The 12,725-nt window shown below is 47.9% G+C and overlaps 25 non-coding genes across 25 annotated transcripts; all 25 read right to left on the minus strand.

The window, feature by feature from the left end:
- Nucleotides 1-62: 62 nt before the first annotated feature.
- Trnak-cuu lies at nucleotides 63-135 on the minus strand. The gene has a single exon. It is a non-coding gene; the product is annotated as a tRNA-Lys (tRNA).
- A 438-nt stretch (nucleotides 136-573) lies between these two features.
- Trnar-ucg lies at nucleotides 574-646 on the minus strand. The gene has a single exon. It is a non-coding gene; the product is annotated as a tRNA-Arg (tRNA).
- Nucleotides 647-1,191: 545 nt separating this feature from the next.
- On the minus strand, nucleotides 1,192-1,263 carry Trnat-agu. Its single transcript has one exon. It is a non-coding gene; the product is annotated as a tRNA-Thr (tRNA).
- A 321-nt stretch (nucleotides 1,264-1,584) lies between these two features.
- On the minus strand, nucleotides 1,585-1,657 carry Trnak-cuu. Its single transcript has one exon. It is a non-coding gene; the product is annotated as a tRNA-Lys (tRNA).
- A 438-nt stretch (nucleotides 1,658-2,095) lies between these two features.
- Nucleotides 2,096-2,168, minus strand: Trnar-ucg. Its single transcript has one exon. It is a non-coding gene; the product is annotated as a tRNA-Arg (tRNA).
- A 545-nt stretch (nucleotides 2,169-2,713) lies between these two features.
- On the minus strand, nucleotides 2,714-2,785 carry Trnat-agu. Its single transcript has one exon. It is a non-coding gene; the product is annotated as a tRNA-Thr (tRNA).
- Nucleotides 2,786-3,106: 321 nt separating this feature from the next.
- On the minus strand, nucleotides 3,107-3,179 carry Trnak-cuu. The gene has a single exon. It is a non-coding gene; the product is annotated as a tRNA-Lys (tRNA).
- Nucleotides 3,180-3,617: 438 nt separating this feature from the next.
- Nucleotides 3,618-3,690, minus strand: Trnar-ucg. Its single transcript has one exon. It is a non-coding gene; the product is annotated as a tRNA-Arg (tRNA).
- A 545-nt stretch (nucleotides 3,691-4,235) lies between these two features.
- Nucleotides 4,236-4,307, minus strand: Trnat-agu. Its single transcript has one exon. It is a non-coding gene; the product is annotated as a tRNA-Thr (tRNA).
- A 321-nt stretch (nucleotides 4,308-4,628) lies between these two features.
- Nucleotides 4,629-4,701, minus strand: Trnak-cuu. The gene has a single exon. It is a non-coding gene; the product is annotated as a tRNA-Lys (tRNA).
- A 438-nt stretch (nucleotides 4,702-5,139) lies between these two features.
- Trnar-ucg lies at nucleotides 5,140-5,212 on the minus strand. Its single transcript has one exon. It is a non-coding gene; the product is annotated as a tRNA-Arg (tRNA).
- Nucleotides 5,213-5,754: 542 nt separating this feature from the next.
- On the minus strand, nucleotides 5,755-5,826 carry Trnat-agu. Its single transcript has one exon. It is a non-coding gene; the product is annotated as a tRNA-Thr (tRNA).
- Nucleotides 5,827-6,147: 321 nt separating this feature from the next.
- On the minus strand, nucleotides 6,148-6,220 carry Trnak-cuu. The gene has a single exon. It is a non-coding gene; the product is annotated as a tRNA-Lys (tRNA).
- A 438-nt stretch (nucleotides 6,221-6,658) lies between these two features.
- On the minus strand, nucleotides 6,659-6,731 carry Trnar-ucg. Its single transcript has one exon. It is a non-coding gene; the product is annotated as a tRNA-Arg (tRNA).
- A 542-nt stretch (nucleotides 6,732-7,273) lies between these two features.
- On the minus strand, nucleotides 7,274-7,345 carry Trnat-agu. Its single transcript has one exon. It is a non-coding gene; the product is annotated as a tRNA-Thr (tRNA).
- A 321-nt stretch (nucleotides 7,346-7,666) lies between these two features.
- On the minus strand, nucleotides 7,667-7,739 carry Trnak-cuu. Its single transcript has one exon. It is a non-coding gene; the product is annotated as a tRNA-Lys (tRNA).
- Nucleotides 7,740-8,177: 438 nt separating this feature from the next.
- On the minus strand, nucleotides 8,178-8,250 carry Trnar-ucg. Its single transcript has one exon. It is a non-coding gene; the product is annotated as a tRNA-Arg (tRNA).
- A 545-nt stretch (nucleotides 8,251-8,795) lies between these two features.
- On the minus strand, nucleotides 8,796-8,867 carry Trnat-agu. Its single transcript has one exon. It is a non-coding gene; the product is annotated as a tRNA-Thr (tRNA).
- Nucleotides 8,868-9,188: 321 nt separating this feature from the next.
- Trnak-cuu lies at nucleotides 9,189-9,261 on the minus strand. Its single transcript has one exon. It is a non-coding gene; the product is annotated as a tRNA-Lys (tRNA).
- Nucleotides 9,262-9,699: 438 nt separating this feature from the next.
- On the minus strand, nucleotides 9,700-9,772 carry Trnar-ucg. The gene has a single exon. It is a non-coding gene; the product is annotated as a tRNA-Arg (tRNA).
- A 545-nt stretch (nucleotides 9,773-10,317) lies between these two features.
- Nucleotides 10,318-10,389, minus strand: Trnat-agu. Its single transcript has one exon. It is a non-coding gene; the product is annotated as a tRNA-Thr (tRNA).
- A 321-nt stretch (nucleotides 10,390-10,710) lies between these two features.
- Trnak-cuu lies at nucleotides 10,711-10,783 on the minus strand. Its single transcript has one exon. It is a non-coding gene; the product is annotated as a tRNA-Lys (tRNA).
- Nucleotides 10,784-11,221: 438 nt separating this feature from the next.
- Nucleotides 11,222-11,294, minus strand: Trnar-ucg. Its single transcript has one exon. It is a non-coding gene; the product is annotated as a tRNA-Arg (tRNA).
- A 557-nt stretch (nucleotides 11,295-11,851) lies between these two features.
- Trnat-agu lies at nucleotides 11,852-11,923 on the minus strand. The gene has a single exon. It is a non-coding gene; the product is annotated as a tRNA-Thr (tRNA).
- Nucleotides 11,924-12,244: 321 nt separating this feature from the next.
- On the minus strand, nucleotides 12,245-12,317 carry Trnak-cuu. Its single transcript has one exon. It is a non-coding gene; the product is annotated as a tRNA-Lys (tRNA).
- Between the last annotated feature and the right edge of the window lie 408 nt (nucleotides 12,318-12,725).

A 12,725-nucleotide genomic window follows, 5' to 3' on the forward strand; every position in this document is an offset into this window, starting at 1 on the left:
TCATTACGCAAGGCTCACGAGAGGGGCGCAGGTTGCATCCGCGTAGACACAAAATTTTGCGCCGCCCAGCGTGGGGCTCGAACCCACGACCCTGAGATTAAGAGTCTCATGCTCTACCGACTGAGCTAGCCGGGCTCCACACAACGCGTCACGAGCCATACAGTATTTATGCGACCTGCGACCATCTATGGAAGATCCTTTTGACTACAGCTTATTTCCTGCTGCCACAAATGAGCTACAATTCCTATTCAATGAAATAAATTTTCCGAAAGGCATCAAATCTACTTGAAATGATACGTGGCTATCAGCACCATTATTCAACACACATGCTCGACTGTGCGCAGACGCCTGTGGCGCAGCTCTTGGGTCCTGAGTCAGACGCAGTAGTTCCAAAAATCTCTCCTGATCGGCACTGTGCCGAAAATTTCGCTACACAACCCCTTTGTCTTGCTTGAGCTTCAGGTAGACGCCGGTTTGCAGCCAGGAAGCGGACAGCAGCAACTTTCAACTAGATTTGTAGTACTCAAACAACTCAGTAAAACAGCATGCATCTTTTGCAGAACTGGAAAAACTCGACCGTGACAGGATTCGAACCTGCAATCTTCGGATCCGAAGTCCGACGCCTTATCCATTAGGCCACACGGTCACTGGCGCAATATGCTTCCCCACACACACCTCATTGTCGCCATTTGTACGCTTGCCGGAATGAATTTCCCATCTTTGACGCAATTCTCCATCTCCAATTTCAGTACTAAAAAGGCGACGCTACTTCTTGCTGTGTCCCATCGCAAGTTACATTCAAGCCCTTGTGACGCTGATCAAACAAGAGGTTGCAAATCAGCTTCAATTGCTTACTGCCATCTCAGTCGCTTGCAGAAGGTGCCTCACCCTATGTCATACAATGGCGAGTTGCCTCTATTACCAAAGCGGCGGCGGCGCCGACGACGACGACGACAACCGCGAGGGTCTCTACCAGGGGTAGAAAATACATCACAAGAACTAAGTATTCCACGTCGGCATTCTCCGGAGACTGCCAAAAGCAGCAGTTTCTGGTGCCTACTTTAATAGCACCATTCGCACTATTCATTTGCGAGAGCATTTCTTAAATACCGAACCCATTCATAATTTTTTATATCCTTGACCGCTTTTTTCGAAAGATCTACGTTAGAAGGGGCTGTTACAAAATTCTTTTGCCTCCTGTGAGGATCGAACTCACGACCTCTGGTTTACTAGACCAGCGCTCTGCCACTGAGCTAAGGAGGCGCCGCCTAGTGCACATTTCGGGTACTTCAATCTTATGGACCAGTCAATCGGAGCCCTTCAGCTGGAAACGCACCGCATTAGCGACCATTATTTGTATTTAGTTAGCACAGCTGCTGCTTTCCTACACATCTCACACGATATCGATGTACGCCTAAAATTCCAAAACAACACTTTTATTTCATTTCAGAGCTACTTTCAGCTTCAAAAACCATTCCTCTGATATTCATACGAAGCTAGGCATCGTCGTAACCCGTTACGTTCATTACGCAAGGCTCACGAGAGGGGCGCAGGTTGCATCCGCGTAGACACAAAATTTTGCGCCGCCCAGCGTGGGGCTCGAACCCACGACCCTGAGATTAAGAGTCTCATGCTCTACCGACTGAGCTAGCCGGGCTCCACACAACGCGTCACGAGCCATACAGTATTTATGCGACCTGCGACCATCTATGGAAGATCCTTTTGACTACAGCTTATTTCCTGCTGCCACAAATGAGCTACAATTCCTATTCAATGAAATAAATTTTCCGAAAGGCATCAAATCTACTTGAAATGATACGTGGCTATCAGCACCATTATTCAACACACATGCTCGACTGTGCGCAGACGCCTGTGGCGCAGCTCTTGGGTCCTGAGTCAGACGCAGTAGTTCCAAAAATCTCTCCTGATCGGCACTGTGCCGAAAATTTCGCTACACAACCCCTTTGTCTTGCTTGAGCTTCAGGTAGACGCCGGTTTGCAGCCAGGAAGCGGACAGCAGCAACTTTCAACTAGATTTGTAGTACTCAAACAACTCAGTAAAACAGCATGCATCTTTTGCAGAACTGGAAAAACTCGACCGTGACAGGATTCGAACCTGCAATCTTCGGATCCGAAGTCCGACGCCTTATCCATTAGGCCACACGGTCACTGGCGCAATATGCTTCCCCACACACACCTCATTGTCGCCATTTGTACGCTTGCCGGAATGAATTTCCCATCTTTGACGCAATTCTCCATCTCCAATTTCAGTACTAAAAAGGCGACGCTACTTCTTGCTGTGTCCCATCGCAAGTTACATTCAAGCCCTTGTGACGCTGATCAAACAAGAGGTTGCAAATCAGCTTCAATTGCTTACTGCCATCTCAGTCGCTTGCAGAAGGTGCCTCACCCTATGTCATACAATGGCGAGTTGCCTCTATTACCAAAGCGGCGGCGGCGCCGACGACGACGACGACAACCGCGAGGGTCTCTACCAGGGGTAGAAAATACATCACAAGAACTAAGTATTCCACGTCGGCATTCTCCGGAGACTGCCAAAAGCAGCAGTTTCTGGTGCCTACTTTAATAGCACCATTCGCACTATTCATTTGCGAGAGCATTTCTTAAATACCGAACCCATTCATAATTTTTTATATCCTTGACCGCTTTTTTCGAAAGATCTACGTTAGAAGGGGCTGTTACAAAATTCTTTTGCCTCCTGTGAGGATCGAACTCACGACCTCTGGTTTACTAGACCAGCGCTCTGCCACTGAGCTAAGGAGGCGCCGCCTACTGCACATTTCGGGTACTTCAATCTTATGGACCAGTCAATCGGAGCCCTTCAGCTGGAAACGCACCGCATTAGCGACCATTATTTGTATTTAGTTAGCACAGCTGCTGCTTTCCTACACATCTCACACGATATCGATGTACGCCTAAAATTCCAAAACAACACTTTTATTTCATTTCAGAGCTACTTTCAGCTTCAAAAACCATTCCTCTGATATTCATACGAAGCTAGGCATCGTCGTAACCCGTTACGTTCATTACGCAAGGCTCACGAGAGGGGCGCAGGTTGCATCCGCGTAGACACAAAATTTTGCGCCGCCCAGCGTGGGGCTCGAACCCACGACCCTGAGATTAAGAGTCTCATGCTCTACCGACTGAGCTAGCCGGGCTCCACACAACGCGTCACGAGCCATACAGTATTTATGCGACCTGCGACCATCTATGGAAGATCCTTTTGACTACAGCTTATTTCCTGCTGCCACAAATGAGCTACAATTCCTATTCAATGAAATAAATTTTCCGAAAGGCATCAAATCTACTTGAAATGATACGTGGCTATCAGCACCATTATTCAACACACATGCTCGACTGTGCGCAGACGCCTGTGGCGCAGCTCTTGGGTCCTGAGTCAGACGCAGTAGTTCCAAAAATCTCTCCTGATCGGCACTGTGCCGAAAATTTCGCTACACAACCCCTTTGTCTTGCTTGAGCTTCAGGTAGACGCCGGTTTGCAGCCAGGAAGCGGACAGCAGCAACTTTCAACTAGATTTGTAGTACTCAAACAACTCAGTAAAACAGCATGCATCTTTTGCAGAACTGGAAAAACTCGACCGTGACAGGATTCGAACCTGCAATCTTCGGATCCGAAGTCCGACGCCTTATCCATTAGGCCACACGGTCACTGGCGCAATATGCTTCCCCACACACACCTCATTGTCGCCATTTGTACGCTTGCCGGAATGAATTTCCCATCTTTGACGCAATTCTCCATCTCCAATTTCAGTACTAAAAAGGCGACGCTACTTCTTGCTGTGTCCCATCGCAAGTTACATTCAAGCCCTTGTGACGCTGATCAAACAAGAGGTTGCAAATCAGCTTCAATTGCTTACTGCCATCTCAGTCGCTTGCAGAAGGTGCCTCACCCTATGTCATACAATGGCGAGTTGCCTCTATTACCAAAGCGGCGGCGGCGCCGACGACGACGACGACAACCGCGAGGGTCTCTACCAGGGGTAGAAAATACATCACAAGAACTAAGTATTCCACGTCGGCATTCTCCGGAGACTGCCAAAAGCAGCAGTTTCTGGTGCCTACTTTAATAGCACCATTCGCACTATTCATTTGCGAGAGCATTTCTTAAATACCGAACCCATTCATAATTTTTTATATCCTTGACCGCTTTTTTCGAAAGATCTACGTTAGAAGGGGCTGTTACAAAATTCTTTTGCCTCCTGTGAGGATCGAACTCACGACCTCTGGTTTACTAGACCAGCGCTCTGCCACTGAGCTAAGGAGGCGCCGCCTAGTGCACATTTCGGGTACTTCAATCTTATGGACCAGTCAATCGGAGCCCTTCAGCTGGAAACGCACCGCATTAGCGACCATTATTTGTATTTAGTTAGCACAGCTGCTGCTTTCCTACACATCTCACACGATATCGATGTACGCCTAAAATTCCAAAACAACACTTTTATTTCATTTCAGAGCTACTTTCAGCTTCAAAAACCATTCCTCTGATATTCATACGAAGCTAGGCATCGTCGTAACCCGTTACGTTCATTACGCAAGGCTCACGAGAGGGGCGCAGGTTGCATCCGCGTAGACACAAAATTTTGCGCCGCCCAGCGTGGGGCTCGAACCCACGACCCTGAGATTAAGAGTCTCATGCTCTACCGACTGAGCTAGCCGGGCTCCACACAACGCGTCACGAGCCATACAGTATTTATGCGACCTGCGACCATCTATGGAAGATCCTTTTGACTACAGCTTATTTCCTGCTGCCACAAATGAGCTACAATTCCTATTCAATGAAATAAATTTTCCGAAAGGCATCAAATCTACTTGAAATGATACGTGGCTATCAGCACCATTATTCAACACACATGCTCGACTGTGCGCAGACGCCTGTGGCGCAGCTCTTGGGTCCTGAGTCAGACGCAGTAGTTCCAAAAATCTCTCCTGATCGGCACTGTGCCGAAAATTTCGCTACACAACCCCTTTGTCTTGCTTGAGCTTCAGGTAGACGCCGGTTTGCAGCCAGGAAGCGGACAGCAGCAACTTTCAACTAGATTTGTAGTACTCAAACAACTCAGTAAAACAGCATGCATCTTTTGCAGAACTGGAAAAACTCGACCGTGACAGGATTCGAACCTGCAATCTTCGGATCCGAAGTCCGACGCCTTATCCATTAGGCCACACGGTCACTGGCGCAATATGCTTCCCCACACACACCTCATTGTCGCCATTTGTACGCTTGCCGGAATGAATTTCCCATCTTTGACGCAATTCTCCATCTCCAATTTCAGTACTAAAAAGGCGACGCTACTTCTTGCTGTGTCCCATCGCAAGTTACATTCAAGCCCTTGTGACGCTGATCAAACAAGAGGTTGCAAATCAGCTTCAATTGCTTACTGCCATCTCAGTCGCTTGCAGAAGGTGCCTCACCCTATGTCATACAATGGCGAGTTGCCTCTATTACCAAAGCGGCGGCGGCGCCGACGACGACGACAACCGCGAGGGTCTCTACCAGGGGTAGAAAATACATCACAAGAACTAAGTATTCCACGTCGGCATTCTCCGGAGACTGCCAAAAGCAGCAGTTTCTGGTGCCTACTTTAATAGCACCATTCGCACTATTCATTTGCGAGAGCATTTCTTAAATACCGAACCCATTCATAATTTTTTATATACTTGACCGCTTTTTTCGAAAGATCTACGTTAGAAGGGGCTGTTACAAAATTCTTTTGTCTCCTGTGACGATCGAACTCACGACCTCTGGTTTACTAGACCAGCGCTCTGCCACTGAGCTAAGGAGGCGCCGCCTAGTGCACATTTCGGGTACTTCAATCTTATGGACCAGTCAATCGGAGCCCTTCAGCTGGAAACGCACCGCATTAGCGACCATTATTTGTATTTAGTTAGCACAGCTGCTGCTTTCCTACACATCTCACACGATATCGATGTACGACTAAAATTCCAAAACAACACTTTTATTTCATTTCAGAGCTACTTTCAGCTTCAAAAACCATTCCTCTGATATTCATACGAAGCTAGGCATCGTCGTAACCCGTTACGTTCATTACGCAAGGCTCACGAGAGGGGCGCAGGTTGCATCCGCGTAGACACAAAATTTTGCGCCGCCCAGCGTGGGGCTCGAACCCACGACCCTGAGATTAAGAGTCTCATGCTCTACCGACTGAGCTAGCCGGGCTCCACACAACGCGTCACGAGCCATACAGTATTTATGCGACCTGCGACCATCTATGGAAGATCCTTTTGACTACAGCTTATTTCCTGCTGCCACAAATGAGCTACAATTCCTATTCAATGAAATAAATTTTCCGAAAGGCATCAAATCTACTTGAAATGATACGTGGCTATCAGCACCATTATTCAACACACATGCTCGACTGTGCGCAGACGCCTGTGGCGCAGCTCTTGGGTCCTGAGTCAGACGCAGTAGTTCCAAAAATCTCTCCTGATCGGCACTGTGCCGAAAATTTCGCTACACAACCCCTTTGTCTTGCTTGAGCTTCAGGTAGACGCCGGTTTGCAGCCAGGAAGCGGACAGCAGCAACTTTCAACTAGATTTGTAGTACTCAAACAACTCAGTAAAACAGCATGCATCTTTTGCAGAACTGGAAAAACTCGACCGTGACAGGATTCGAACCAGCAATCTTCGGATCCGAAGTCCGACGCCTTATCCATTAGGCCACACGGTCACTGGCGCAATATGCTTCCCCACACACACCTCATTGTCGCCATTTGTACGCTTGCCGGAATGAATTTCCCATCTTTGACGCAATTCTCCATCTCCAATTTCAGTACTAAAAAGGCGACGCTACTTCTTGCTGTGTCCCATCGCAAGTTACATTCAAGCCCTTGTGACGCTGATCAAACAAGAGGTTGCAAATCAGCTTCAATTGCTTACTGCCATCTCAGTCGCTTGCAGAAGGTGCCTCACCCTATGTCATACAATGGCGAGTTGCCTCTATTACCAAAGCGGCGGCGGCGCCGACGACGACGACAACCGCGAGGGTCTCTACCAGGGGTAGAAAATACATCACAAGAACTAAGTATTCCACGTCGGCATTCTCCGGAGACTGCCAAAAGCAGCAGTTTCTGGTGCCTACTTTAATAGCACCATTCGCACTATTCATTTGCGAGAGCATTTCTTAAATACCGAACCCATTCATAATTTTTTATATACTTGACCGCTTTTTTCGAAAGATCTACGTTAGAAGGGGCTGTTACAAAATTCTTTTGCCTCCTGTGACGATCGAACTCACGACCTCTGGTTTACTAGACCAGCGCTCTGCCACTGAGCTAAGGAGGCGCCGCCTAGTGCACATTTCGGGTACTTCAATCTTATGGACCAGTCAATCGGAGCCCTTCAGCTGGAAACGCACCGCATTAGCGACCATTATTTGTATTTAGTTAGCACAGCTGCTGCTTTCCTACACATCTCACACGATATCGATGTACGCCTAAAATTCCAAAACAACACTTTTATTTCATTTCAGAGCTACTTTCAGCTTCAAAAACCATTCCTCTGATATTCATACGAAGCTAGGCATCGTCGTAACCCGTTACGTTCATTACGCAAGGCTCACGAGAGGGGCGCAGGTTGCATCCGCGTAGACACAAAATTTTGCGCCGCCCAGCGTGGGGCTCGAACCCACGACCCTGAGATTAAGAGTCTCATGCTCTACCGACTGAGCTAGCCGGGCTCCACACAACGCGTCACGAGCCATACAGTATTTATGCGACCTGCGACCATCTATGGAAGATCCTTTTGACTACAGCTTATTTCCTGCTGCCACAAATGAGCTACAATTCCTATTCAATGAAATAAATTTTCCGAAAGGCATCAAATCTACTTGAAATGATACGTGGCTATCAGCACCATTATTCAACACACATGCTCGACTGTGCGCAGACGCCTGTGGCGCAGCTCTTGGGTCCTGAGTCAGACGCAGTAGTTCCAAAAATCTCTCCTGATCGGCACTGTGCCGAAAATTTCGCTACACAACCCCTTTGTCTTGCTTGAGCTTCAGGTAGACGCCGGTTTGCAGCCAGGAAGCGGACAGCAGCAACTTTCAACTAGATTTGTAGTACTCAAACAACTCAGTAAAACAGCATGCATCTTTTGCAGAACTGGAAAAACTCGACCGTGACAGGATTCGAACCTGCAATCTTCGGATCCGAAGTCCGACGCCTTATCCATTAGGCCACACGGTCACTGGCGCAATATGCTTCCCCACACACACCTCATTGTCGCCATTTGTACGCTTGCCGGAATGAATTTCCCATCTTTGACGCAATTCTCCATCTCCAATTTCAGTACTAAAAAGGCGACGCTACTTCTTGCTGTGTCCCATCGCAAGTTACATTCAAGCCCTTGTGACGCTGATCAAACAAGAGGTTGCAAATCAGCTTCAATTGCTTACTGCCATCTCAGTCGCTTGCAGAAGGTGCCTCACCCTATGTCATACAATGGCGAGTTGCCTCTATTACCAAAGCGGCGGCGGCGCCGACGACGACGACGACAACCGCGAGGGTCTCTACCAGGGGTAGAAAATACATCACAAGAACTAAGTATTCCACGTCGGCATTCTCCGGAGACTGCCAAAAGCAGCAGTTTCTGGTGCCTACTTTAATAGCACCATTCGCACTATTCATTTGCGAGAGCATTTCTTAAATACCGAACCCATTCATAATTTTTTATATCCTTGACCGCTTTTTTCGAAAGATCTACGTTAGAAGGGGCTGTTACAAAATTCTTTTGCCTCCTGTGAGGATCGAACTCACGACCTCTGGTTTACTAGACCAGCGCTCTGCCACTGAGCTAAGGAGGCGCCGCCTAGTGCACATTTCGGGTACTTCAATCTTATGGACCAGTCAATCGGAGCCCTTCAGCTGGAAACGCACCGCATTAGCGACCATTATTTGTATTTAGTTAGCACAGCTGCTGCTTTCCTACACATCTCACACGATATCGATGTACGCCTAAAATTCCAAAACAACACTTTTATTTCATTTCAGAGCTACTTTCAGCTTCAAAAACCATTCCTCTGATATTCATACGAAGCTAGGCATCGTCGTAACCCGTTACGTTCATTACGCAAGGCTCACGAGAGGGGCGCAGGTTGCATCCGCGTAGACACAAAATTTTGCGCCGCCCAGCGTGGGGCTCGAACCCACGACCCTGAGATTAAGAGTCTCATGCTCTACCGACTGAGCTAGCCGGGCTCCACACAACGCGTCACGAGCCATACAGTATTTATGCGACCTGCGACCATCTATGGAAGATCCTTTTGACTACAGCTTATTTCCTGCTGCCACAAATGAGCTACAATTCCTATTCAATGAAATAAATTTTCCGAAAGGCATCAAATCTACTTGAAATGATACGTGGCTATCAGCACCATTATTCAACACACATGCTCGACTGTGCGCAGACGCCTGTGGCGCAGCTCTTGGGTCCTGAGTCAGACGCAGTAGTTCCAAAAATCTCTCCTGATCGGCACTGTGCCGAAAATTTCGCTACACAACCCCTTTGTCTTGCTTGAGCTTCAGGTAGACGCCGGTTTGCAGCCAGGAAGCGGACAGCAGCAACTTTCAACTAGATTTGTAGTACTCAAACAACTCAGTAAAACAGCATGCATCTTTTGCAGAACTGGAAAAACTCGACCGTGACAGGATTCGAACCTGCAATCTTCGGATCCGAAGTCCGACGCCTTATCCATTAGGCCACACGGTCACTGGCGCAATATGCTTCCCCACACACACCTCATTGTCGCCATTTGTACGCTTGCCGGAATGAATTTCCCATCTTTGACGCAATTCTCCATCTCCAATTTCAGTACTAAAAAGGCGACGCTACTTCTTGCTGTGTCCCATCGCAAGTTACATTCAAGCCCTTGTGACGCTGATCAAACAAGAGGTTGCAAATCAGCTTCAATTGCTTACTGCCATCTCAGTCGCTTGCAGAAGGTGCCTCACCCTATGTCATACAATGGCGAGTTGCCTCTATTACCAAAGCGGCGGCGGCGCCGACGACGACGACGACAACCGCGAGGGTCTCTACCAGGGGTAGAAAATACATCACAAGAACTAAGTATTCCACGTCGGCATTCTCCGGAGACTGCCAAAAGCAGCAGTTTCTGGTGCCTACTTTAATAGCACCATTCGCACTATTCATTTGCGAGAGCATTTCTTAAATACCGAACCCATTCATAATTTTTTATATACTTGACCGCTTTTTTCGAAAGATCTACGTTAGAAGGGGCTGTTACAAAATTCTTTTGCCTCCTGTGACGATCGAACTCACGACCTCTGGTTTACTAGACCAGCGCTCTGCCACTGAGCTAAGGAGGCGCCGCCTAGTGCACATTTCGGGTACTTCAATCTTATGGACCAGTCAATCGGAGCCCTTCAGCTGGAAACGCACCGCATTAGCGACCATTATTTGTATTTAGTTAGCACAGCTGCTGCTTTCCTACACATCTCACACGATATCGATGTACGCCTAAAATTCCAAAACAACACTTTTATTTCATTTCAGAGCTACTTTCAGCTTCAAAAACCATTCCTCTGATATTCATACGAAGCTAGGCATCGTCGTAACCCGTTACGTTCATTACGCAAGGCTCACGAGAGGGGCGCAGGTTGCATCCGCGTAGACACAAAATTTTGCGCCGCCCAGCGTGGGGCTCGAACCCACGACCCTGAGATTAAGAGTCTCATGCTCTACCGACTGAGCTAGCCGGGCTCCACACAACGCGTCACGAGCCATACAGTATTTATGCGACCTGCGACCATCTATGGAAGATCCTTTTGACTACAGCTTATTTCCTGCTGCCACAAATGAGCTACAATTCCTATTCAATGAAACAAATTTTCCGAAAGGCATCAAATCTACTTGAAATGATACGTGGCTATCAGCACCATTATTCAACACACATGCTCGACTGTGCACAGACGCCTGTGGCGCAGCTCTTGGGTCCTGAGTCAGACGCAGTAGTTCCAAAAATCTCTCCTGATCGGCACTGTGCCGAAAATTTCGCTACACAACCCCTTTGTCTTGCTTGAGCTTCAGGTAGACGCCGGTTTGCAGCCAGGAAGCGGACAGCAGCAACTTTCAACTAGATTTGTAGTACTCAAACAACTCAGTAAAACAGCATGCATCTTTTGCAGAACTGGAAAAACTCGACCGTGACAGGATTCGAACCTGCAATCTTCGGATCCGAAGTCCGACGCCTTATCCATTAGGCCACACGGTCACTGGCGCAATATGCTTCCCCACACACACCTCATTGTCGCCATTTGTACGCTTGCCGGAATGAATTTCCCATCTTTGACGCAATTCTCCATCTCCAATTTCAGTACTAAAAAGGCGACGCTACTTCTTGCTGTGTCCCATCGCAAGTTACATTCAAGCCCTTGTGACGCTGATCAAACAAGAGGTTGCAAATCAGCTTCAATTGCTTACTGCCATCTCAGTCGCTTGCAGAAGGTGCCTCACCCTATGTCATACAATGGCGAGTTGCCTCTATTACCAAAGCGGCGGCGGCGCCGACGACGACGACGACGACGACGACGACAACCGCGAGGGTCTCTACCAGGGGTAGAAAATACATCACAAGAACTAAGTATTCCACGTCGGCATTCTCCGGAGACTGCCAAAAGCAGCAGTTTCTGGTGCCTACTTTAATAGCACCATTCGCACTATTCATTTGCGAGAGCATTTCTTAAATACCGAACCCATTCATAATTTTTTATATCCTTGACCGCTTTTTTCGAAAGATCTACGTTAGAAGGGGCTGTTACAAAATTCTTTTGCCTCCTGTGAGGATCGAACTCACGACCTCTGGTTTACTAGACCAGCGCTCTGCCACTGAGCTAAGGAGGCGCCGCCTAGTGCACATTTCGGGTACTTCAATCTTATGGACCAGTCAATCGGAGCCCTTCAGCTGGAAACGCACCGCATTAGCGACCATTATTTGTATTTAGTTAGCACAGCTGCTGCTTTCCTACACATCTCACACGATATCGATGTACGCCTAAAATTCCAAAACAACACTTTTATTTCATTTCAGAGCTACTTTCAGCTTCAAAAACCATTCCTCTGATATTCATACGAAGCTAGGCATCGTCGTAACCCGTTACGTTCATTACGCAAGGCTCACGAGAGGGGCGCAGGTTGCATCCGCGTAGACACAAAATTTTGCGCCGCCCAGCGTGGGGCTCGAACCCACGACCCTGAGATTAAGAGTCTCATGCTCTACCGACTGAGCTAGCCGGGCTCCACACAACGCGTCTCGAGCCATACAGTATTTATGCGACCTGCGACCATCTATGGAAGATCCTTTTGACTACAGCTTATTTCCTGCTGCCACAAATGAGCTACAATTCCTATTCAATGAAATAAATTTTCCGAAAGGCATCAAATCTACTTGAAATGATACGTGGCTATCAGCACCATTATTCAACACACATGCTCGACTGTGCGCAGACGCCTGTGGCGCAGCTCTTGGGTCCTGAGTCAGACGCAGTAGTTCCAAAAATCTCTCCTGATCGGCACTGTGCCGAAAATTTCGCTACACAACCCCTTTGTCTTGCTTGAGCTTCAGGTAGACGCCGGTTTGCAGCCAGGAAGCGGACAGCAGCAACTTTCAACTAGATTTGTAGTACTCAAACAACTCAGTAAAACA

Source organism: Schistocerca piceifrons, unplaced genomic scaffold, assembly GCF_021461385.2.
Source record: "Schistocerca piceifrons isolate TAMUIC-IGC-003096 unplaced genomic scaffold, iqSchPice1.1 HiC_scaffold_1772, whole genome shotgun sequence".
Taxonomy (NCBI): Eukaryota; Metazoa; Arthropoda; class Insecta; order Orthoptera; family Acrididae; genus Schistocerca; species Schistocerca piceifrons.